The sequence below is a fragment of the Phyllostomus hastatus genome, unplaced genomic scaffold, assembly GCF_019186645.2.
Source record: "Phyllostomus hastatus isolate PE091 unplaced genomic scaffold, TTU_PhHast_1.1 phas_contig_98, whole genome shotgun sequence".
In the NCBI taxonomy this organism is placed as follows: domain Eukaryota; kingdom Metazoa; phylum Chordata; class Mammalia; order Chiroptera; family Phyllostomidae; genus Phyllostomus; species Phyllostomus hastatus.
In genome coordinates, this window is record NW_025333999.1 from 7,477,839 (window position 1) to 7,504,604 (window position 26,766).

The 26,766-nt window shown below is 40.5% G+C and overlaps 1 pseudogene; it reads left to right on the plus strand.

Annotated features, from left to right (window-relative positions):
* Window positions 1-303: 303 nt before the first annotated feature.
* LOC123828583 overlaps window positions 304-26,766 on the plus strand; it is a 102,633-nt pseudogene continuing 76,170 nt past the window's right edge.

The following is a 26,766-nucleotide window of genomic DNA, read 5'->3' on the forward strand; positions in this document are numbered from 1 at the left end:
CTCTGAGTATCCACGTTTCCATCATTCTGTCTCCTGAATACTTTATGAATTATTTGCTTCATTTTGAGTTTGCTTCACATACAAGCACAACACCATACACTTCCCATGAGAAGGTGCATGCTTGGGACTTCTAATAGAATAAATGAATTTGCACTAAAAGCCTCACATGTCTGCATGACCCGTGATGCAGTGTGTGTGCAGTGGGGAGCTTCCCCACTGAGGGTACTCCATACCAGGGATACCAACTAAGTTCATTACACTTCAGGTCTTCATACATCATCCCAGGGTTCTAGACAGGGAACTATGGGGCTGAAGACCAGCTGTGTGCAGAACAACTGGAATAGTGCAGTAACCAGCCAGCAAGTCAGTTCCAAAGGTCCTCCTTTCCTGGTATTGGCATGCTTGGGCAGCTTCTCCCCACACTGTACCATACAGCAGAAGTGATGGCATGTCACTTCCAAAAGTAGGCTGTAATGGGACCGTGACTTCCATTTTGGTTGTTCTCTTGTGCCATCTGCTTCTCTCGGATCACTTGCTCCAGGGGAAGCTGTTTTGTGGCTGATTCCATGGAGAGGCCCACACAGGGAGGAGCTAACACCTCCCATCAGCAACCACAGGGCAAGCTCAGAAGCAATGCCACACAACCCAGGCGGGCATCCAAGGGCGCAGCCCTACCAAGAGCCTGAATGCTGCCCCGCAAGACTGAGCAAGACACTCCCAAATCCTTGGCCCATAAAAACTGTGAAATAGTGTTGATTGTTTAAAGCTGCTAAATCTGGGGCTATTTCGTAATGTAGCAATAGATAACAAATACACATAGTTTACTTACCTGATAGGTGACACTCCAATAGTTATTTATAAATTGAACATTTAGAAAACCATGTTTTGAAAGAACCTGGGAAGGTTATATTTTGAAAGAATCCTCTTTTCCTTCCTCTGGCCTTTCTGTGGTAAGGCAAAAGGTAATGAATAATCAGCTCTTCGATTTCTATTTCTGTTGTGTTTCATTGTTGTTTTTACAAAGTAATACGGTTCCTCCACATAATAGGTTTATTTTAAAGTCATGTCCAGTGAGATTTGGGGCTAAGAATAACTAACCCACTAACTTACCACTAAATTCTTTCAGAAAACTGATTTCACACACAAAATCTTGGAGATTCCTGGGCTTGGAAATTCTCTGTTTGAGTTAGTTATCTTCCCTGGTCATACCAGTCTTTATCTAGCAGTGTGACTGCAAGTCAGTATGTGGTCTCCCTCCTGCTATTGCACCCTTCAATCTGGGGGCTGGGAGCTTTCTGAAGAGACATGCCCAGTCCTTGTTGAGATCTCTCCAAGCAAGTCAAGGGGAAGGGACCAAATAGCCAGTCAGCGTTTGCCTCATGGGGGCTAACCATGTTTATTGAACATCTTGTCAAGTTCCAGGGGCTGTGCTCCATGTGGTAAATATTCTATCTCACTGAGACCCTGGTTGTCCCAGAGACAGGGGACAATCTAGAGGAAAGCCGAGTGGGCCTCAGGCTCTTAGCTGGCCAGGAACCTGAAGACTTGAGATGTAAAAAAAAAAAAAGGAGAAGAGATGAACCAAAAAATGGGTGCATGGCTGGGTGGGTTTTCCCCGCGTCCATGTACATGCTTGCATGTGACTTTCCGTAGCCCTGGCCTCCATGCCACTGAACAAGTCACAGCGTTTCCTGACACCAAGCCTGGGCGAGGCTGCTGACTCTGGCAGCAGTCTCACGTGTTAAAAACATGGCTATTGATCACAAAACCTACTTTAACCAGTATGTGGCAACTTCTTTCTTCCAGTTGCTTAGGAAGGAAAACTTACAATCTGTCGTTGAATTCTTTCTTTTTTTCACAAGGCAAAGTCAATCGGTCAAGAAATCCTACAGCTATGCTTCAAAACATATCCTGAATCTGACCACTTTTTACTCTTTTTAATGCTACTGCCCTCAGCTCTTACCTGGATTATTGTAATAGTATTCCCCTGGTCTCTTTGCTTGCCCCAGCTACCCATTATTCTGTTAATAATATGACAGCCAGGTACACTTTCTAGAATACAACGTAACATCCCTTCATCTACTCAAAGCTCAATCTCTCTGACTAACAACAAACTGTAAATTATCATTTGTATACAGGAGCACACATACATACATGTGTGTTTGTGCATGTGTGTGTGCATTGTTGTTTGCTGTGGTACATTTAGCCCACTTTTAGTCAATTATTTTATATGGTGCAAGCTACGGACAGATGTGTTTGTTGTTGTTGTTAAGGCGTGGTGGTAGTAACTGCTTATTTTACAAAGTCAAATTGTTCCAGCATTATTTGTTGAAAAGACTGTTGTTTCTCCATTGAATAACATTGGCAACTCCCATTCTCACAAATCAGTTACTCATAATGATTGATTTTTCAGCCAATTTGGGCTCTAAAAAGACAATTCAGAAAGCCTGCACTGGAGTCACAGTGTGGGGACCACCCTATTTCATCACCGCTCAAGTTCTTTACTTTCTTATCGCAGGCTTTCGGACCTAAGCTGGAACCTTGCCTAAGAAGTGAGATTAAGGGAAGTACCCAGACCTAAGTCACTTCTTGGACTTCTTCCATTGACAGAGTTCTAATATCTCTAGTCTTTTTCAGGTTTAGAAATCCATTAATTGCTGAGCTGAGACCATTCTACTTTAGCCAAAGGTGAAAGACAAAGATTTCACAATCTGAATGAAACTCATTCTTATGACACAACTGCAGGAATTCCTACAGGGGATAAGACCAATAATAAGATTTGCAAAATCTGGCCTTATTAGCCAAGGATGGTGAAATTTTCTTCACAGGCTTGCACTCCAAGGAGAGAATAGTGTAGCAGTGGAAATCGTGTCATGGGTGAGACACTGAGGGTTGGCACCTGGTCTGCACCTGAGGTCCCGAGGCTATGGCTCCACGCCCTTACATGCATCTTCTTTTCTGATTCCTGTGATGTTCCTATGAAGAGGTTAACATTGCCCCATTGTTGATAGGAAAGGCTGTGTGCAAAGTCCAGGCTCACACCACCAGAATGGCTGCCGGGAGATGCAATTCCAACATTGTCTCCTGAGTCGGGCTGAGCCAAATAAAAATTTCGAGTTCTTTAAACCCCTTAATGGTGATCTAATGGTCCAAACCATAAGTCAAGAAGAGTAGCTCAGTGAAGAGACAATAAACTGTTGCACTCCCTATACTTCTTCGACTGAACCAAGTTACTCTGCATTCATCTGACATGGAAGCTCCACCCCGGACAGCATGGTCTCTTATTCTCTCCCCAAAGAAGATTTTTTCGTTCATGTGGCCCCTCCTGTCAATAATAATCACCCTATCTTCTCTGTACCTTTAATGACTACATTCACTCTTCTGGATGCTCTCTCTCAATCTTGTCTTCTATCATGGCAGGACCTGTCAGCACGAGTGTGACAAATGTGAGCATATGTTTCCTCAGATGTTTCTTTAATAAAAATAGTAGCTACTATTCTCTTTGTAGCAACTATGCACCATCACTGTACTAGGCACTTTGTATATATTTGTTTTATTCTCAAAACAGCCCCTCAAAAAAGGTATTTTAATCATCCTTTTACTGATGAATAAATTGAGATGTGGAGAAATCAAGTAACTTAGAGATTAGAGCTAGTAAGTGGAAGATTTGACATTCAAACCCAAAGTCATTGTTGTTTTCCCTCTTAAGTTTTAAACCTGTTTGACACATCAGAGCAGTTTTCCTCCTATTAGCAAGAAAAATTTTCCTAAGGCAAAAGAGAACTGGAATACACAGAGCAAATCATAGACATGGGGCCAGGAGAGAGAAGGCAGACAACTTTGAGTTCTGCCACGTGTCAGCTTCTCCTACTGTCCTGAAGGCCAACCCCTATGGAAGTGTGCCTGAGAGTCCGGGAGAAGGCACTGCTCTGTGGGTGGCTGGATTGGGATCTGTGGTGTGGGGTCTGGTGGGAAGTTTGGCCCAACATTTTCCCAGCAACATCTTAATGCATTGGGGTCTCTGGTAGTTTTTATAGGCTGTACTGGCTTCTGGGGGCCTCAATCAGGAAACCTTGACATCTTGGGCACTTCATGCTTTGGTGGTGGGTTGTGACAAACAATACTATCAACAGCTGGAGGGACAGAGGAGGAAAAGTGCAGGGTCAATCCAAATTGACCAACTTTATTAGGCCCTACTAAATGCAGGCATTTTGTAAGGTGCTAGGGTCATGGTGTCACTGGCAAGTTTGAGCAGGCAAAGGGAACAGGATGTTTAGGATGTTCTAAAAATACACTCTGTGATTCATTACACCAAACTTCTCAGGGATGGAACAAACATGAACAAAACTATCTCTAGGAAGAAATTTTCCTATATGTTCTAAAGAAGAAGCAAACAAAAAGGAACCAAGATACTGACCCAAAAAAGCTAAGGAAAGCGAGGGTGAGTTGAGTTGGGGGTTTTAAAAAAAGCAATAGAAAACAGAAGTTAGAAAGGAGGAAGGAAGATATTTGTCATAACATTATATCATAAATATTAATCATAAAAACTTTCTTTTATTATTGTATATGGCAACATCATGTGAGATGGTGTCCTGTACTGAAGGCAATGGCAGTACAAGTTAAATAAAGAGCTGGTTGAGTTCGTGCCTGCTGACTCAGCACTTTGTTATCCAAGTAAGAGCTAGGAAATTAGGCTCTTGGAAGTCTGCAACCTGGAGAGTCTGGGCTGTAAAGTAAGGCCCTAGGGGTTCTCTACTACCATGTGCGGCAGGGCTGTGATGCCAATGGCGAGTATACTTTCAGAGATGTGGAGCTTTTTATCAGAAACTGGGCCGCTAATGATTTTAAGATGACTGTGAATCAAAGGGTATATTTTAACTCCATGTGCACCGAAGAGTGGCCCGGTGTTCCTTGACCTTTACTGCTCTTTAATCCTAAAAGTATGATGTAAGGAGAGAAAGAAGAAACACTTAAGCTATACTGACTACTTTCTGTGAAAGAAATTAGCAGGAGTCAGCACACTATCATTGTAAGGTTCACCACTTTTCACAAAATGATTTGGCAAAGAGATTGGTAAAATTACAGTGTTTCTCTTAGGCCACATTCCCAAATGTTCACAGAAAAAATAATGGAAAGAATGTGACTTTTTTTTAAAGATTTTATTTATTTATTTTTAGAGAGGGAAGAGAAGGAGATAGATAGAGAGAGAAATATCACTGTGCGGTTGCTGGGGGTCATGGCCTGCAAGCCAGGCATGTACCCTGACTGGGAATCGAACCTGTGACACTTTGGTTCACAGCCTGTGCTCAATCCACTGAGCTACGCCAGCCAGGGCAGAATGTGACTTTTTAAAGATAAGCTGGCAGATAGCTTTTACACACACACCAAAAGCAAAGTCAAAAAATAACAAATTGACCAAAAAAAGATGTATTAAAAAGTTCCTAAAAATGAATGAAAAAATCACACACACATACACAAAGAAAGGAGCAAAAGATGGGAATAGGAAAGTAAACATAAAAGGCTCTTAAACAGATGGAAAGATAGTCCTTGTCACTAAGACTAGATAATAAGAGATAAAATTTAAAGCAACTTTTTACCAGTTTAGACTAGGAAAACCTTGAAGTATGAAAATACACTTTGATATCAACCCTGAAAGGAAACAAGAAATTCTCACATTGGTAGTGGGAATGTACATTATTATGATCCCCATGGAAGGCAATTGCTAATACATATTATAGAAATTTATAAATACACATTCTTTTCCAATATTCCTGCTCTTGGAAATTCATCTTGAAGACACAAATAAAAAAGGCGCCAGTGTGGTGCCACTCATCATAACTTTGTTTGTAATAGTAAATTTATGAGCAACATATATGTTCATCAATTAGGATTATTTTGTAACCATAAAAAACTGAAGATGATAAAGCATTTGTCAAAATTTGATATTGATTCAAGATAAAAACTCTCAGAAAACTAGGAAGAGAAGAGTACATCCTCAATCTGATGAAAGGTATCGTACTAGTCAGGGCTTCCCAAGAGAAAGAGAACCAGTGAGAGACTATACAATTTTTAGGAATTGGCTCACACAGTTAAGAGCGCTGAGAAATCTAACAGCCTGCTGTCTGCAGTTGAATAGCCCGGAAAACAGGTGGAGTAATCTAGTCCAAGTCCAAAGACCTGGAAATTGGGAGGTCAATGGTGCAAGTCCTGGTCTGAATCAAAACACCTGGTGGCCAGGGCTGTCAATGTCTGGGGGGCAGAGGATGGATGTCTTGGGTCAAGCAGGCAGGCCTGCCTTTTTGTCCTATTCAGACACTCAACAGGTTGGATGATGCCTATCACCCTTGGCAAGGGTGACCTTTACTCAGTCTACCCATTCAACTGTTAACCTCTTCTGGGACACTCTCACAGAAATAGCCAGAGAAAAAGTTTTACCAGCCATCTGTACAGCCTTAAGACACTCGGGCTGACACATAAATTAACCATCACAGGCATCTACAAACTTATAGCTAATATCATATTTAGTGGTAAAATATTGAATTATTTTCCCTTAGGATCAGGAACAAAGCAAGGATGGTTTTCTCATCACTCCTATCCAACATTATATTGGAGGTCCCATTCAGTGCAAGAGACAAGAAAAAGAAATAAGTGTCATCCAGATTGGAAAGAAAGAGGTAAAACTGTGTTTATTGGCAGACAACACACATGATTATCTATGTCAATAATCCAATGGAATCTACAAAATAAGATCTACAAAGTTTCCATGTAATTTAATGGAGAGAGAATAGTCTTTTCAACAAATGGTGATAGAATTAGATATCCTGATGTAATAAAAACCAAACAACAAAAATAAAACCCACCTCTATTCATAGCTTGCACCATATATAAAGATTATCTAGAATGGGCCTAAATGTAAAACCTAAAACTGTAAAACCTCTAGAAGAAAGCACAGAAGAAAATCTTTGTGACACTGGGTTAGAGATAGCTCTCTTTAGATAAGATACCAAAGCACAAACCATAAAAAATATTGATAACTAAGATTTAATCAAAATTTAAAACTTCTGCTCTTCCAATGTCAAGACAATGTCAAGAAAAGGACAAGATGGTCCCACCCCATGGGGTCCCTGCTGAGGAGTCAGCTGCCAGGGCCGGGGTGTGGAGGTCTGGGGCAGACTCAAGGGTGTCAGTTACTGAGCAGTGTAGCTCTGGGGTGGAGGTCACTCTCCCTACCTCCCCCAAGGTCTGACCAGCACCATCTCCTCTCCTAACTACCAGTGGCCCCACTCTGCTGCTATTGGGCTCCTGGCAGAATCTGGGACAGACGGTTGTGTGGCACTAGGATGGGGAACATTTTTCCCTTGCATGCTTGAGTGGTGAAGAGCCCTCTCTTCAAACAGCCAAATCTTGGTCTCATAAACTCTGCTGGCCTCACCCTTATGACTCCTTGAGACCCTACCCCACCACCTAGATATGCAAGCACCAAGCAGGTGGTGGCTAGACTTGGTATTTGCTGAGTAGCCTCAAAACCCAGCTCTGGCACCAAGTTTGAGTATGTGTAGATCTGGTGAATACCACTTGCCCCCACCTAGTGACTCACTGAGAATGTACCTCATGCAACTGGAGCACCTCTAATGGCTCTTTCAGTGACTGAGCCTAACAGGCAGCCAGAAGGCAGAGGCAGAGGCAGAGGCAGATGAGGTAAATCTCAGTGTTCCTTGGGACTTTTGCTGATCTGCTGCCCAGGCCAAGTGCTGGAAAAAGTCAGTCTTATTGTGCAGCTTAATCCATCCCACCAGTACCCAGGCCAAGCAGAAGCACCCACAAACTTTGGATTGCTTTATAGCTCCCAACAGGTTGCCAAGGGCCAGTCACAAGCAGTGTCTGATATTTGTCCATACCAGAGTCCCTCCCAAGGGGCCTCCAAACAGCTTCAGACAACAGCAGAGCAGGATCCAATTAGCTTCACGAGTGGCATATCCAAAGAGAGATCTCAGTAGGCACCAGACTCTGTGGAGGCGAATTCTGCTTCATGTGGTTAGCACCTGCACAGCAGCTTGTACACTGTGGTCAGGGTTGATCCTCACAGTCAGCTAACCTGAGGGTCAATCCCATGCACCAGTGGGCCAACAGAAATCAAGACTCAGTTACAATAGGAGGGCCCACATAACCCACACAAGGGACACTCCTGGAGTACCCAGCTCAGGTGTTCAAGGAGACAGTGCCACTGAATCTCACAGGACACCTACTACATAAGGCCATCTTGCCAAGATTGGGAGTCATAGCAGATCTACCTAATATATAGAAATTATCACAAAGAGGTGGCCGAAATGGGGTGACAAAGAAACATGCCTCAAATGAAAGAACAGAAAACTCCCCAGAAAAAGAGCTAAATGAAATGTAGCAAGTAATTTACCAGATATAGAGTTAATCTACTGGACATGCAAAGGCAATCTTTAGAGGGAAATTCATAGCATTATAGGCCTATCTCAAGAAACAAGAACAATATTAAAAAAATCTAACTTTATACTTAAAGGAACTAGAAAAAGAACAACAAACAAATCCCAAAATGAGGAAAAGAAATAGGCATGCCAGTGTGAGAGAGCAAGTAGAAAAGTGTCTCTGAGGAGGTAGGGCTCAGTTTCCTGTGGCTATGAATCTGAGCTCCCTGGCTTGGAGTCTTCCTTCTCTGCCATCACTGCATCCCAATGTGGAGTTTCTGCTCAGGAGAGACTGTCCTCACTCTTGCCTGGATTGCTTCCTCCATGGCAAAGCTTGCTTGCTCACCAGGTAGGACTGGGAATAGCTCTGAGGTGGTAGGGGGGCCCTGAGGGCCGGGAGAGGCTGTGGAGCCTGGTTGCTGCTCTGGGGCCACGGGATGCCACCACAGTTGGTGCTTCCTGGATGAGGCCATTACTAGGCTGCCCACACCCTCTCGAGCCCTCCTTTTCCCCACGCTTCCCAGGTCCTGTGGCCTGAGAATGCCTGAGTGAAGAGTTGTCCATAGTGAGAGGGACCTACCTACCCTTGGGGTCCCCAGCTGCTCCTGATCCAGGACTCTGGAGTGGGGAAGACTGGTCTCCTTTTATGTGATTGGGATGATGCCTTCAATACCACCTTTATTTCCACCATAGGAATAGACTTTAAGAGTAAAGCAGTCAAATTACAAGGAAAGAAGTTCAATCTATAGATATGGGATATGGCAGTCCAGGAGCAATTTCATACCATCACAACCTCCTACTACTGAGGAACAACGGGTATCATGCTAGTATATGACTTCACCAATAGTGAACGTTTGAAAACATCAGCAGCTGGTTTAGAAACATAGATGAGTGTGCCGGTGAAGATGTGAAAAGAACGTATTAGGAAAGAAATGTGATATGGATGGTCAAAAAGTTGTACCTGAAGGAAAAAGAGAACAGATTGCAAGGGAGCATAGTATTAGATCTTTTGAGACCAGTGAAAAAGCAGATATAAACATCGAAAGGTCTTCCTTACATTAGCTGAAGATGTCCTTCAAAAGACCCCTGTAAAAGGGCCCGAGTGAAAAAGGTAGACGTCAGCAGTGGAGGACCTGTGACAGGCTGGACGAGAAACTCCTGCTCCGGTAGTTCCCATCCACCACCGTTCCCTCTTCTTGCTGCAAAATAAACCACTGTCTGTTTTTAACTCTAAACAGATGTTTTTGTTTCTCATCTTTTTAAAAAATCCTCACTTGAAGATATGTTTATTATTTGAAAGAGAGGGGAAGGGGGGAGGAGGAGGAGGAAGAGAGAGAGAGAGAGCGAGAGAGACAGACAGACAGACAGACATGGATTGCCTCCTGAAAGTGCTCTTACCGGGGATTGGACCTGCAAACTCATGGCGTACCGGGTGATGCTCCTATCAACTGAGCCACCTGGCCAGGGTTAGTCCTCATCTTAACTCTCCAGGCCACCTATTTTATTTGTTCTTTCATCCATGACTGCTTTCTGACTTTATAATTTTCTTCAAACAGACAAAGTATAGAGAGAAAAATTATGTCTGTGACTTCATTTTCAAATGTACTTGCTCAGCTCATTACTGCATTGCATTGTGTGGTGGTCTAGTTCTTACCAACAATCAAACTAATAGCAATCATTTCAACTCTATTCTTCAAATTGTATAAGAATAAAAGTCAGAATTAACAATTTTATCCTGTACAACAGCGTGATTTTCTGTCATGGATAATGTGCTTGAGCCCCTTTAATCTATAGACATACAATAGCAAAACAAACAAAGCCAAAAAAACACACTCATTTTCATCTTCAATATGTAAATGTGGTTAATTTTGTCCTGTGCCTTATGTGGAAATAACTTCTTTGGTTTTTCCATTTTTTTTCTTTTTTGATGGAAGCATATGCAGGAGATAACACCCAAACATAAACAATTACAATGCAGTTGCTTGGCTGTAATTTTCAAAGTACTTAATTGGGCCCACCCAAACTACTTTTCTATAAGGATGGCTGGTCTTGGCTCTAAATCCTATCAAACAAGCAATAGCTGGCTTCAGTGAGCCCTAGAGGTAGCCAGATTAGATTCATAGCTTGGCTTCACCTAGGAACCTCCAAGCTCAGAACAAGTAGTAGCCAACTCAGATTGCTTTACAGCTCAGGCAAAACACAGGTGAGGGCTGATCTTGGCTTGCAGCACCTGGGAAACCCCAGGGCAAGCGCACCCAGTGGATAGCTACAGACCACATTGGAGCACCAGCACCCTGCCCCTGCACAGCTGATCCTCCATGGAGGGTGGAGGTTGGTGGTCAGTGGTCACAGCCAATCCTTGCAGCTGACTGGCCTGAATGAATCCCTCCCATTGATCTGCCAACAGCAACCAAGGCTCAACTACAAGAGTAGAGTATACTCAGCCCACTCAAAGGGCGTACCTTGAGTACCCAGCTTGGGTGATAGGGGAGCTGTGTCACTGGATCCTATAGGACACCTACTACATTAAGCCACACTACCAAGACACAGAGTAAAAGAAGCTCTACCTAATACATAGAAACAGACATAGGGAAGCTGCTAAAACAAGGAGACAAAGAAACATGGCCCAAATGAAAGGACAGATCAAAACTCCAGAAAAAAAGCTAAATGAAATAGAGATAAGCAATCTATCAGAAGCAGAATTCAAAACACTGGTTATAAGGATGTTCAAGGAACTCAGTGAGGACCTCAGCAACACAAAAAAGACCCAGTCAGAACTGAAGGATACACTAATTTAAATAAAGAACAATTTACAGGGAACCAGTAGTAGAGTGGATGAAGCTGAGCATCAGATCAATGACATGGAGCATAAAGAAGCAAAAAACAACCGTGCAGAACAGTAAGAAGAAAAAAGAAACAAAAAAATGAGGGTAATATAAAAGCCTCTGGGACAAGTTCAAGAAGTCCAACATTCACATCATAGGGATGCCAGAAGGAGACGAGAAAGAGCAAGAATTTGGAACTCTATCTGAAAAAATAGTGAAAGAAAACTTTCCCAATTTGGTGAAGGAAATAGGCATGCAAGTCCAGGAAGCACAGAGAATCTCGGTTACGATGGATGCAAAGAGGCCCTCTCCAAGACACATAATTAAAAGGGCAAAGGTTAAAGATAAAGAGAGACTCTTAAAAGCAGGAACAGAAAAGAAGTTAGCTACCAGATGGTTGCCAGATGGAAGAAGGGAGGGGGAGAATGAATGAAGAGATGAGGGGATTAAGAAGTACAAATAGGCAATTATAGGAAGCAATGGGACTGTAAAGTACAGACTAGGAAATGGGGCAGCTAAAGAACTTATACACATGACCCAGGAACGTGAACGATGATGTGGGGATTGTCTGAGGGAGTGGGGGGTGCTGGGTGCAGGGGAGCAAAGGGGAAAAATCAGGACAACTGTAATAGCATAGTCAATAAAATATAATAATAAAAAAAGACAAGTTGTTACCCTAAATATGGCTGTTGTCCTGTCTGAAACTGTGTAGGTTTTCTTTTTTTAACCTGTTTATTGTTTGTTTCCTAAACACCTTTTAATATAATGTAAGGGCAGGGACATTAATTCTCAGTGCTTTTGCTCATAGTAGGCACTCAAGTATTTGTTCTCTGAAAAAAATGACTGCATTAACCTGCTCACATAAGAAAATAATTGAGAGAATATCGGTGACAAATGCCAAATGTTTTTCAAACATTTACTATGTGCTAAGTCCTTGCTGTATTCTTTCTCCTTGAGGTTTTCTGCACCAGTCAGCTAACCTGAAACCTCAAGCTCTTCATCAGCGAAAGTGTTTTATGGCAGGCAGCAAGGCCACCTGACAGAGATTTCTGCCACATCACAGGGCAAGGGAGCCACAGATGCCTCCACCTTCAAGCCAGGCAGTCACCATGATTGGAGGGGCCAGACTGAAAACCAACACTGGAGTGGACAAGGAGCATCTTAGAATCATTGTGGGACCTGTGACGCAAAGACCTGGCGTCTCCCGATTCCCTTCATTGCAGCCCTTCAGAAATTCCCGAGTCCAGACACAGCCCTGAGGAAGGAGGTGGACCCCCATCAATAAGACAATTGTTACTGCAGCCAAGTGGGAACTTAAAATAGAAATAATGCTCAGTTATAGAAAAAATAAAAAGAAAGTGAAAAGACAAGCCAGACTAGGAAAAATATTTGCAAAACAAATGTCTGATTAAGGATTTGTATTAAAAATTCTCATGACTCAATGTTCAGAAAACAAACAACCCAACATGTAAAATATTTTAAAAATTAAATGAAAATAAAGTTTTTAAGTAGACAATTAAAGATAGAATTAATTGAAAGTAAAATAATGGGAAAAGTATATATCATGCAAACAGCAACCATAAAAAAGGTGAGGTGGCTATTCTACTATCAGACAAGAAAGACTTTAAAATGAAAAGTGTTACTAAAGACAGAGAGGTACCTTTTCTAATAATAAAAGTGCCAGTCAATCAGGAAGATAATACAGTTATAAACATATATACAACTAATTACAGATCACCAACATACATGAAGCAGAAACTGTCAGACATGAAAACTAGACAACTAAACAACAATAGTTGGAGATGTCAATACCCTGCTTTCATTAATAAACACAAAATGAGACAAGACAAAAAGAAAAGTGGGCCTAACAGATATCTATAGTACATTGCACTCAACAATAACAGAATATATATTCTTCTTAAGTGCACATGGAATATTGTCCAGGATAGACAGTATGATAGGTCAAAAAACACCTCGATAAAATCACAAGGCTATAAATGATGCAAAGCATGTTCTCCAATTACAGTGGAATGAAATTAGAAGTCAATAGCAGAAAAAATTGGGAAACTCACAAATATGTGGAAATTAAACACCATATTCATAAATAACCAAAGGATCAAAGAAGACATCAAAAGGGATTTTAGAAAATACTTAGAGGTGAATGAAAAGAAAGAAACAACATACCAAAATTTATGAGATGCAGCTAAAGCAGTTTTTAGATTAAAAGTTTTAGCTGTGAATGCCTATATTAAACAATGAAGAGAAACAGGTAAACTGCGTTTTTAAAATTTTTAGTTTAAATAAATTGAATACAATATATGTAGTGTGAAGTGAATTAAGAGGTTGGACCAGCTCAGGGAGGATCATGAAGTCAGTGCTATCAAGTTCAGGTTTTATTTTTAGCACTGGAAAACTTTCTTCCAAGAAGTTAATTGAGGTACAGTTGACAAATAAAAATTATTTGATAGGGTGTGCACATGATAGTTTAATGTACAGGGTGGGACAAAAGTAGGTTTACAGTTGTTTATATGGAAAATAATATAATAGTTAATAAATAATAGTACAATAAACTGTGTTTTTCATACTCACAACTGTAAACCTACTTCCCTGCCCTCATCTCCTTACCTCCATATAAACATTGTGGAACTATTGGAAGTCATTTTGGGGAGAAATGGCTTATTTATTTCAGAAATAAAACTTTATGTGAAAGAAAGAATGGAGACAGAAAAGATGCTGAAAGAGCATTTGGGAAGCAATTGCCAAGTATGGGAGTTGAGGGTGAGAGATTGCATTTGGGAATGGGGAAGTAAAAATAGCACCCAGTGCTTCCCCCCCGGGGGAGTAGGAGGTGGTGGGTGTTACCAGTGACTCAGGCAGGAAATGTCTCAGAAGGATTGGTTCAGGGAGGTGAGAACTGAAACCATCTGTGTCCACATGACTTAGCTAGTGTGTAGACCACCTATGTCAACATGACATAGTTCTTTGTTCCACAGGAAAATTAAACTATAAAACAAAAAATAATTCCACCAATTATTTTAGAAAATTCCTACGGATAAAGAGTCTATTCACTTGAACAAATGGCCTACTTACTAAACAGAAATTTGCTTATCAAGACTTTCTTAGATTTTGTGCAGGGCCAGTTAGCTCCTGTCTTGAGGAAGCAGCCGTAAACAGCTTAAGTCTGGATGCCAAAGTATTGTAAATATTCCATTTTTGAGACACTGAAACAAAACAAAAGAAGAAGAACAAGAATTTCAAATCAAATCAGTAACCTGAACTCCCATCTTAGGACACTGGAAAAGAAGAAACAACTACTTCTTCTTGGCTGAATTACCAAGGATTTTAGAACAATTAATACTAATTGTCCCAAACTCTTCCAAAAAGTAAAAGAGAAGGGAACACTTCCCAATTCATTTTATGAGGCCAATATTACCCTGATACTAAAATCAGACAAACATCAGAAGGAAAGAAAACTATAGATCGATATCTTTAATGAGTATGAACACAAAAATCCTCAACTTTTGCTAGCAAATCAAATCTTGCAATATAGAAACAGAATGGAGCTGGAAAAAACGGATAGACACACACATAATGGCAAAGTGGAATTTAACCCAGCAATGCAGGGCTGGTTCTATATTCCAAAAATTGATTAATGTAATATATCATTACATTATCAATAGTATAGAAAATAAATATCACATCATCATCTCAATAGATACAGAAACAGTATTTGACAACATCCAACATTATTTCATGACAAAAGCACTCAATAAAAGGCATTCAGATTGGCAAGGAAGAAGCAAAACTACCTCAATTTATAGGTGACATGGTCTTCCATGTAGAAAATACTAAAGAATCCACTAAAAACTATTATAATAAGTAAACAAGTTCAGTAAAGTTACAGAACGCAGTATCAATTTAAAAAAATCAATTGTATTTTATACACTTGTAATGAAAAATATAAAAATAAAATTAAGAAAACAATACCACTTACAATAGCATAAAAACAAAATACTTAGGAATAAATTCAACAAAAGAAACGTGAAACATATACTCTGAAAACTACAAACTGTTGTTGAAATTAAAGAAAATCTGAGTAAAACATCTCAAGTTTATGGATCAGAAAATTTAACGTTGTTAAGATTGATCTTCAGATTCAGTGCAATCTCTATCAGATGTCCAGTTATCTTCTTTGCAGAAACTGACACACTGATTCTAAAATTCATCTGAAATTGCAAAGGCCAAAGAATACACAAATAATTTTGAAAAAGAACAAAATAGGAGGCCTCACATTTCAAAACATACAACAAAAGAATGGTAATGAAAACAGTGTGGTGTTGGCACAAGATAGAAGTATAGACAAATGGAATAGAATTAAGAGTTCACAAATAAACCCATACATCTAAAGTCAACTGATTTCAAAAGGCATGCCAAGAATAGTCTTTTCAACAAATGGAGCTGGAACAACTGGAGAGGCACATGCAAAAGAATGAAGTTGGATACCTACCTCACATCATATACAAAAATGAACTCAAAATGAATCAAAGACCTAAATGTAAGAGCTAAAACTATGAAACTCTAAGAAGACAACATAAGGATAAATCTTCATGATCTAGGATTTGGCAATGGATTATTAGGTATGAACCCAAAGTATAATAATAAAAGAATAAATAAATAAATTGAACTTTATCAGAATTAAAAACTTTTGTGCTTCAAAGATATCATCAAGAAAGTATAAATACCACACACAGAATGAGAAAAATATTTGCAAATCATTTGTGATATGAGAATTACATCTAGAGTATAAAGCACACTTAACTCAATAATAAAAAGATGAGCCAATGAAAGATATGGGCAACATATCTGAACACACAGTTCTCCAAAAAGATATATAAATGATCAATAAACACATGAAAAAAATGCTTAATGAGCTTAGTCGTTAGGGAAATGCAAATCAAAACCACAATGAGAGAGCATTTCACACACACTGGATGGCTAGAGTAATAAGTAACAAGTGTCTGCAAGGATGCAGTGATATAAGACTCCTCAGTCTCCTCTCTTACTACAAAACAGGCACACTGAGACAAAAATATATGGCCCAAATGAAAGAACAGATTAAAGCTCCGGAATAAATACAAGTAAGTGATGAAGAGATAGCCAACTTATCAGGTGCACAGTTTAAAACACTGGTAATCAGGAAGTTCACAGAATTGGTTGAGTATGACGGCAAAATAGAGGAAAAAATGAAGGCTATGAAAGGTGAAATAAAGGAAAATATACAGGGAATGAACAGTGACAAGAAGGGAACTGGAACTCAAATCAATGGTGTGGACCAGAAGGAAGACAGAAACATTCAACCAGAGAAGAATGAAGAAACAAGAATTTAAAAAATGAGGAGAGGCTGAGGGACCTCCAGGACAACTTGGAACATTCCAACATCTGAATCATAGGGGTGCCAGAAGGAGAAGAGGAAGAGCAAGAAATTGAAAACTTATTTGAAAAAAATAATGAAGGAGAACTTTCTTAATCAAGGAAATAGACTTCCAGGAAGTCTAGGAAGCCCAGGGAGTCCCAAATAAGTTGGACCCAAGGAGGAACACACCAAGGCACATCATAATTCCATTATCCAAAATTAAAGATAAGGAGAGAATCTTAAAAGCAGCAAGAAGAGGAGAGTTATCTATAAAGGAGTTCCCATAAGACTGTCAACTGATTTTTCAAAAGAAACCTTACAGGCAAAAGGGGCTGAAGAGAAGTATTTGAAGTCATGAAAGGCAAGGACCTCCATCCAAGATTACTCTATCCAGCAAAACTATCATTTAGAATGGAAGGTCAGATAAAGTGCTTCCCAGATAAGGTCAAGTTGAAGGAGTTCATCATCACTAAGCCCTTATTATATGAAATGTTAAAGGGATTTATCTAAGAAATAGAAGACCAAAATCTATGAAACATAAAATAACACCAAACTCACAACTATTAGCAACCAAACCTAAAAAACAAAAACTAAAACTAAGCAAACAAGTAGAACAGGAACAGAATCAGAGAAAGGACATCACATAGAGGGTTATCAGCAGGGGAGTGGTAAGAGGAGAGGGGGAAAAGGTTATGCTACAGGGAATAAGTAGCATAAATGGTAGGTAGAAAATAGACAGGAGGAGGTTAAGAATAGTATAGGAAATATAGAAGCCAAAGAACTTATATGTATGACCCATGGACATGAACTAAAGGTGGGGAATGTGGGTGGGAGGGGATGTGCATGGTGGAGGGGAATAAGGGGGGTGGGGAATGGGACAACTGTAATAGCATAATCAATAAAATAAAAAAAAAACCCAAGGAGACTTAACCATGCTTCCATCAGTTGGAAAGCAGGGAATGTGGGTAGGGATGGAAGGTAAAGAGAGATGGGTGGTCCAGAATTATCTGTGAGGCAGAGATCGATGAGGTGCTGACTTCAGTGGGAAGGAAGGGAGAAGTGGTAAGGGGGAAGCAGGGCTGGTGTCAGTTGAAAATATGGAAGAAGTAGGCAGAGATCGTACCAGTTTAAATTTAGTTTTGTATATGATGTAAGAATATAGACAAATTTTATTGCATGTATAAATTTTGTTTTTCCAAGACCAGGTTTTGAAAAGTCTGTCACCTCTTCAGTGTCTATTTTTAACTTCTCTCTCATAGTTTAGTTGTGCATGTAAGAGGGTTTAATTCTGGGCTCTCTACATTCTTCCATTGATTTAGGCATCTGTTTTGTGTTGATACTTTTCTGGTTTGATTATTATATTTTATGGTATAGTTTGAGAACACGAGTGTGATATCTTCAACATTGGTTTTTCTTCTCGAATTACATTGGACTATTTAAGGTATTTGTGGTTCCATATAGGAATGGAGAAAAATTTAAGGTTTTTTTTTTCTACTGAGAAGTAGTTTGATCAGGTTTGAATTGAACTAATAGCTTTGGGAGGTATTGTAATTATAACAATTTAATCTTCCTATTATATAGAAATGATTTATCCTTCCATTTTTGTGTGTGTTCATTTCACTTTCTCTCTTCAATGTCCTATAATTTTGAGAGCACAGGTCTTTCACTTCTTTGTTTATTCCAATTCACAGGCATTTATTTCTTTTCCATGCAATTGTAAATAGGATTACTTTCTTTACTTCTTCTTTCACTGTTTATTAAAAAAAAGGAAAAAAAAAAGAACCCTCAGACATTGCTGGTGGGAAAGGAAAAGGGCTCAGCTGCCTTGGAAAACAGTCTGACAGTTGTCCCAACAACTAAACAGGGTTACCCCATGGCCCAGCAACTCTGCTCTGTGCATGTAAATTGGAAAAATGCAAACATGTGTCCACATAAACTGCATAGATATCTATAGCAGCTTTATTCATAATAACACAAAAATACCCATTTGTTTACCCAATTTATGCATACACAAAATATGGTACATCCATGCAGTGGAACATTATTGAGCTACAGAAAGTAACAAAGTACCAATGCATGCTTCAACATGGATAAACCCTGAAAACATGTTAAGTGAAAGAAGCCAGTCACAAAAGACCACATTGGCATGAATGCCAAGGATAGGTGATCTATAGCAACAGAAAGTAGATTAAGGTCAGGGGTGGTGGTAGGGATGGGAAACAAGAAGTAAAAGCAGGCATGAGATTTCTATTTGAAGTGATAAAAATGTTCTAATATTGATCGTGGTAATGATTACAAGTATCTGTGAATATACTAAAAACCATTAAGATGAACATTTTAAATGAGGTGAATTGTATGATGTGTGAATATCTCAATAATAGTGCTTAACAATGAGCACAATATTTGGACATTTCACGGAAGAAAAAATGTGGTTGGGAAATAAGCACATGAAAAGATGATCATCATTAGTTGTAACAAATTAGAGAAAGACTGACTTTTATTAAGTGCTGACAAAAATATAGAACTAGAACTTTCATACATTGTCGGTGGTAATGCAAGATGGTTCAGTCACTTTTGAGAACAGTTTGGCAGTTTCTTATAAAGTCAAACTTACACATATCTTGGGGCCTGGCTCTTCACTCCTTGGAACTTGACCAAGAGAAATAAAAATATATATCGACACAAAGACCTGTCGTGAATGTTTATAACAGCTGAATTAGCTTTCTATCACCACTGTAGGAAATTACCACAAATTTAGTGGCTTAAAAGAACTCAAACTTATATGGTTATATTACAGCTCTGAGATCAGGAGTCCAAGATCACTCCCACTAGGCTAAAATCTGAGTATCTAAAGGGCTTTGTTCATTCTGGAGGCGCTAAGTGGGAATCATTTCCTTGCCTACCCTCACTTAAGAGGACAACTTTGCTCATCCACTCCATCTTCAAAGCTGCAGTGAAGCATCTTCAAACCTGTCTCTCCCTCTCCCTCCACCCCTCTCTGTCTCTGTCTGTCTCCTCTACTTCAGTGGCTACATCTCTAACTCCCTTGCTTGCCTCTTTGCCTTAGAAGGACAATTTTGATTGTATTGGGTCAATCCAGATAATAAAAATAACCTCTTTTTATACACAAAAATTCTTAATTTAACCGCATCTGCAAAAATCCTTTGCCATGAACATATTCACAACTTCTGGGGGTTAAGACCCAACTATCTCTGGAGCAGAGGATTATTTTGCTTACCTTGATCTACATTTGCTAAAAACTGGAAACAAAGAAGGTGACACATGAACTGATAAGTAGTTATACAAATTGTAGTATATCCAACACAGTAGAAACAAAATCTACGACTTGAACACTGCTCTCTTAGCCAGTCTTCTTACACAGACATGCCTGACACAGAATGGTGTTGGGGAGGGAGCGAGTTTTCCCCTCTATCCTGCCTGAGTTCTTATGGCTGGACGGTAATAATATTGACATAAAGACCAGATCAGCAGGAGAAAACCCAATTTAATACATGTGCAGAGAGGATCATAGATGATACTGCTCCCCAGAATGATAAACCAGACAAATTTATATATATTTAAACAATGTATCTTTTAAATATGTGTATTGATTTGAGAGAGAGAAAGGGAGGGTGGGGGGAATGAGGGGGGGAGAGAGAGAGAGAGGGAGGGAAATTGATGTGAGAGAGAAACACTGACTGATTGTCTCCCTCACGCACCCCTGCGCTGTGACCAGGCAGGACACCACTCCAACCAACAGAGCCACATCAAGCAAGGCAAGATATTTAATTAAAAAAAAGATTTTATTTATTTGTTTTTAGAGAGAGAGGGTAGGAGGGAGAAACAGAAGGAGAGAGACATCAATATGAGAGAGAAATATCCATTTGTTGCCTCTCACATGCCCCCAGCTGGGGACCACGTCTGCAACCAAGGCATGTGCCCTGACTGGGACCTGAAATAGCGACCTGTCAGTCTGTAGGCCAGCACTCAGGCCACTGAGCCACATCAGCCAGGGCAGGATGCTTAATTTTAAAACAGAATAATTCCTTTGCAAAGCAGATGTCTGCATGAATTCAACTGAATCCGAGTGACTATTTTGGGAAGCCAATCCTTGCTTGAATTTTACATTTTAAAATAATCTTGTCTATCTTCAGAATAATCAATTCCACCTTCACTTTCTTCAGTGAGGTAGGATATATTATAAAAGAAAAAATTATGCACACACTTGTTAAATGGCAAGGAAGACTTTATCTGAGACTATCCTGATAGGTGTCAAGACTTCACAGCAGACGAGAGGTCAGGTTCACCTCCATGTACAGTGAAGATAGCTGGGGATTTACAGCTGAGGAGCAGAGCTGGGGGGAGGTCAGTGAATCAACAATTACTAAAAGGAGACAGACATTAACTGTAGGGGGTTTTCTTGCTAATCTGAGTAACAAGATTCTTGCCCAGGGCAGGCCAGGGTAATCAGATATCAAGAGTGGGACGTATAGAATTTAATTAGCTATCAAGTCGAATCAGATACTGATGTGAGGAGGAATTTTGTCTAAGATGATTTAGCAGGATGCTTGCTACAACTGGACTATGCAAGCCCAGCAAGAATGGGGCCAAGGTCCAGGCCTAGTCGAGAGGGCTCAGAGGTGAATCACTAAAGTTTGGTCAAGGACAGAGTCTTTGTCAATATCTCATTTACTGCTTAGTGATAACCAAGGATACATTCAATTCTAAAATGCCATAGTAATGTGTATATATGAATTTAAAAAATTATTGTTGAAGGGAAATAGGAAAGGAATTTTTATACAATGCAAAGCAATTGGCTTTAGCAAAAATCTTAACATTTCAGTAAATTTTGTCAGCTGGGTAGTTGGACTAAAAGTACTTGCATTGCTTGCAAACCTTGCCTTTGGAGTGTGCACAGAATATATGACATATGATAATATAAACATATTATAATAATATCTCCCATCTACTGATTCTCTACTGCCTGGCAGGACTGTATTAAGTCCTTCATGCACATTAACTGATTTAATCTTCACAATAAACATGAATTAAGTAACCGATTAAATTAATGACCAGTCGAGGTGGTATGTTGGGTAAGTGGTGGAGTCCGGATTGGTCTCACCCTCGTGCCCCCACACTGTTGAAGCCCGCCTGCTGTGAGGCCCAGGGTCATTACTGAAGGTGCGGGTGGGGCTCCAGTGTGCAAGTGAGGGCCAGCTGGGATTGTGCCAGCGACTGAAGGCCTTAGAGAACTCTGATAGAAAGTAAGATCAGGAGGTGGGATGAGAAGTAGCAGCCAGTGAGGGTGAGGTTGGGAAATCTGTGACATCCTTACTTAGTACATCGAAAAGAATTTTCTAAAATGTAGATTTGGGGTTGGAGAGAGAGGCTGGGCAGGGAGGAGGTAGACTATAATCTAGGGATGACCCCAGATGTTTCTTCTCCTGAGAAGGACACACCCCCTTTCCTGGAGAAAAGTAAGCTAACATCACAATACTACTGTTGCTAGGGACTCAGCTGGAGAGCTGTCATAAGAAATTAATTGGAGGAGTTCTCCTGAGTTTAACTATAGGTTACTTAAGAAAGGCTCAATCTTGAGTTCTGGCCAAGATAGAGACATAGGTAGAAATACTTCTCTTCCTCACACAATCAAAAGAAGGATAGCAACCAATTTTAAAACAAAAAAACAACCAGAACTGCCAGAAATTGAAACTGCATGGACATCCGACAGCCAAGGAGTTAAAGAAGAAACATTCATCCAGACTGGTAGGAGGGTGGAGATGGGCAGCTGGGGTGGAGAGGACATGAGGCAAAGTGGCGGCTGGAGGACCGGGTGGACCAGGCAGTGGCTGGTGGAGCGGGCCGTCCCACGTTCTTGTGGATAAGCCAGGAAGAACAACTGGGGAGAGAGACAGGCTGCGGAACCCAGAGTCTCAGTGCAGGGAAACTAAAGACTCAAAACCTCTGGCTGTAAAAATTTGTGGGGTTGTGGTGGTGAAAGAAACTCCCAGCCTCATGGGAGAGTCTGTTGGAGAGACCCATGGGGTCCTAGAATGTACAGAAACCCACCTGCCTGTAAATCAGCTCCTGAAAGGGCACAATCTGCTTGTGGGAAGCAAGGGAAGTGACGGAAAGTGGGGCAAGAGCCAAGGAAGTGGCATCGTTTCCTTTTGGACCCCTCCCCCACTTACAGCGCCACAATACAGCAAAGAGGGTTGCCCCACTCTGAGGAATACCTAAGGTTCTTCCCCTTACAATGTAATAGGTGCACCCAGACAAAGAAATATGGTCCAAATGAAAGAACAGATCAAAACCCCAGGAAAAGAACCAAGTGAGACAACCTATCTGATGCAGAGTTCAAAACACTAGTAATCAGGATGCTCACAGAAATGGTTGAGTATGGCTGCAAAATCAAGGATGAAATGAAGGCTATACAAAGTCAAGTAAAGGAAAATATACAGAGAACCAACAGTGAAGGGAGGAAACTGGGACTCAAATCAATGACTTGAAAGAAAAGGAAAAAATAAACATCCAACTGGAACAGAATGAAGTAACAAAAATTAAAAAAAATGAAGAGAGGCTGAGGAACCTCTGGGACAACTTGAAACATTCCAACATCCGAATTAGGGGTGCCAGGAGAAGAGTAAGAGTAAGAAATTGAAAACTTATTTGAACAAATAATGGAGAACTTCCCCAATCTGGTAAAGGAAATAGACTTCCAGGAAGTCTAGGAAGCCCAGGGAGTCCCAAATAAGTTGGACCCAAGGAGGAACACACCAAGGCACATCATAATTCCATTATCCAAAATTAAAGATAAGGAGAGAATCTTAAAAGCAGCAAGAGAAAAGGAGAGAGTTGCCTACAAAGGAGTTCCCATAAGACTGTCAACTGATTTTTCAAAAGAAACCGTACAGGCAAGAAGGGGCTGGAGAAAAGTATTTGAAGTCATGAAAGGCAAGGACCTCCATCCAAGATTGCTCTATCCAGCAAAACTATCATTTAGAATGGAAGGTCAGATAAAGTGCTTCCCAGATAAGGTCAAGTTGAAGGAGTTCATCATCACTAAGCCCTTATTATATGAAAAGTTAAAGGGACTTATCTGAGAAATAGAAGAAGATAAAATATTATGAACAGTAAAATGACACAAAACTCACAACTATCAACAACTGAACCTAACAAACAAAAACTAAGCAAACAACTAGAACAGCAACAGAATCACAGAAATGGAGATCACATGGAGGGTTATCAGTGGTAGGGGAAGGGGGAGAATGAGGGAAAAGTTACAGGGAATAAGAAGCATAATTGGTAGATACAAAATATACAGGGGGAGCTTAAGAATAGTGTAGGAAATGGAGAAGCCAAAGAACTAACATGTACGACCCATGGACATGAACTAAGGGGTGGGGGATGCTGGAAGGTGGTTGGGTACAGGGAGGAGGGTGATAAAGGGGATTAAAAAAATTGGGACAACTGTAGTAGCATAATCAGTAAAATATACTTAAAAAAAGAAAGAAAGAAAGGCTCAATCTCTTATTCAGCTGTTCCTCTTTTTCCCTGGCAGGCCAGTCTCTCCCACAACAACTGAAATAGAACAGGTGGTTTGCTTACCGCTGTACCAGCTGTCATTGTGATAATCGTGAACAGACCCTACATTCATTCTATACACATTATATTGTGCTATTTACTCCCCCCTCACATATACCTTCAAAATAAATCACACCGATGGATACTTTAAAACAGGGATTCAGTGTGAGACATTTTACAAATGAGAAAACTGAGGCTTCCCAATGTAAAATAATTTGCTCTGGGTCACACAGCAAATTAACAGGAGTCCAGGTAAATGTGAAGTTAGCCTGGTCCTGGCTCCACCAAGCAGCATCCTAGTGCCCCTCTGGGTGTTCCCCATCACACCCATATGAATGCACACATACATTCACATGTACACATGCACGCCTCTACCTCCAACTATCCTCTATTTCGAGAAATAACTGTGAGCTCCAGGAAGATGCATTTGACATGAACCCAAAGAAGAATTTATCTGCTTAGATGGACTCCCCATGGCCAACCAAGAGCCCGGATTTTATAAATGGAGGATTTATCATGAAACCAGCTAACTCCAGGGACAGAAATTCCCAAGCCCTGTACCTTATTTGAACTTGTATTTTGTATTCTTTTTTCTTAAAATACCCTCCCTCGTTATATAAAATTTAGGCCTCTAAGCAGCACTGCCAGCCCAGCCCTGTGGATAAGGTACAGCATGCCTGTCAGAAACTCAGGGAAACTCAAGCACAAAATGCCTAGTGGGGCCAGCAGAAAGAGGGAGGAGTGACGGAAAAACAGAATTCAGTCACCCTGACATCACAGGTGGAGAGAAGTGACCCTGCAATCTGGCCCCTCCTTTAATTGGGTGATTTTGGTGAAGACAAAGAGGAAAGTAGGCTTGAGAATTTCAGGAGAGGGTTCCAGGCCTAAGCCAGCTGAGAAGGTCCCAACAAGCCGAGTGGATAGGAGGCAAAACGGCCGGGCGCAGTGGCTCCTCGCTGGCGGCGAGCCGGAGCTGGCTCACACCTGGCACCGGAGAACCCACTGCCAAATTGTCAGGAACTTGTAACCAAGTTGTTAAAGGCAGCCATCATTAAACATTAAATTATATTAACTTATTAAATAAATTGTATTTTTAAAAATGCCAATAAATATACAAAACTTCTCAAGTTCTAACAACTTTGTCCTATGATTATCTGTGTCCTTGAAGCGAGTTGTGTCTGTGGTAGCTAAATACTACTGATGCGTGCTCCCGCAGACCGTCCCAGCTTCTCACTCAGTAACAGCCTCTTGGTGCTCGGAAGTCTGCGCCTTGGTAGGAGTGTTTGCGCTGCATAAATCAGCAAACATTGCAAATCAGATTATAGTTTGATCATTATCAGATTTTGTTGATTGTCTAGACTTAAGAAAGTGATGGAAAATGTTCATAATGCAGGTTAAACTTAAAAGTAAGATGTGGTGGCCCTGAGCTGTGTGGCTCAGTGGGCTGGGCGTCTTCCCCCAAAGCGAAAGGTCACTGGTTCAATTCCAAGTCAGGGCATATGCCTGGGTTGCAGGCCGGGTCCCTGGTTGGGGTGTTTCGTACAACAATGCTTCATTCCCTCTCTTTCTACCTCCCTTCCACTCTATCTAAAGCAAACAAACAAACAAATAAACAAATAAAATCTTTAAAAAAGTGTGACTGTTGTCTTCACATTGTGAATAGCACAAAAAAGTTGAGAAATATTCTTTCAACATTTTAAAACGGTTATCCGATTAGCAAGGAATTACTAGTGATATTAGAGAAACAAGTAAAATTATAACACACAGCAGCTTTCAATTTCATCTTGTTAGAAAAAATAAAATTATCCATCAACATTTATAGCAGAAGAATAGGAAGAAGATGTTGTTACACATGTAACAGCATGATACTGGTCCTGACCTAGAGTGTGCAAACCTCTTTCCAGGAGGCCTTTGTTTGTGGATGAAGTTTGGAATGTGTATTAAATTATATTTAAATTTTTAATCCTCATTTGAGGACATTTTCTCACTGCTTTTAGAGAAGAGGGGAGAGAGGAAGGGAGAGAGAGAAACATTGATTGCGAGAGAGAAGCATCAACTGGTTGTCTCCTGTACACACCCGGACAGGAGATCAACCCACGGCCTAGGTGTGTGCCCCGACCAGGAATTGAACCCACAACCCTTCGGTCACGGGATGCTGCTCCAACCAACCGAGCCACCCCAGCCAGGACTTAAATTATACTTAACACTTAGGAAGCACATAGCATACTTTTCTGGAAGACAGCCTACAGCACTCATCAGATTCTCAAAGAATATGATAAGCCAAAGAATGTGCGAATCACTGGTGTAACAGAAAACACACTGGACCAGCAGCCAGACTTCTGGTCTTGTAAAGACTAGATTTATAGAAAACAGACAGGTGTTTTCAACACCTCAAAACATTGGGTTTCTGCCTAAATTATATTAAAGGACTGAAACACCCACCCACTTACATCTGACTGTTTTCTTCAGTCTGGGTACATTTAACTTACAGGAAAGGCATCAAAAA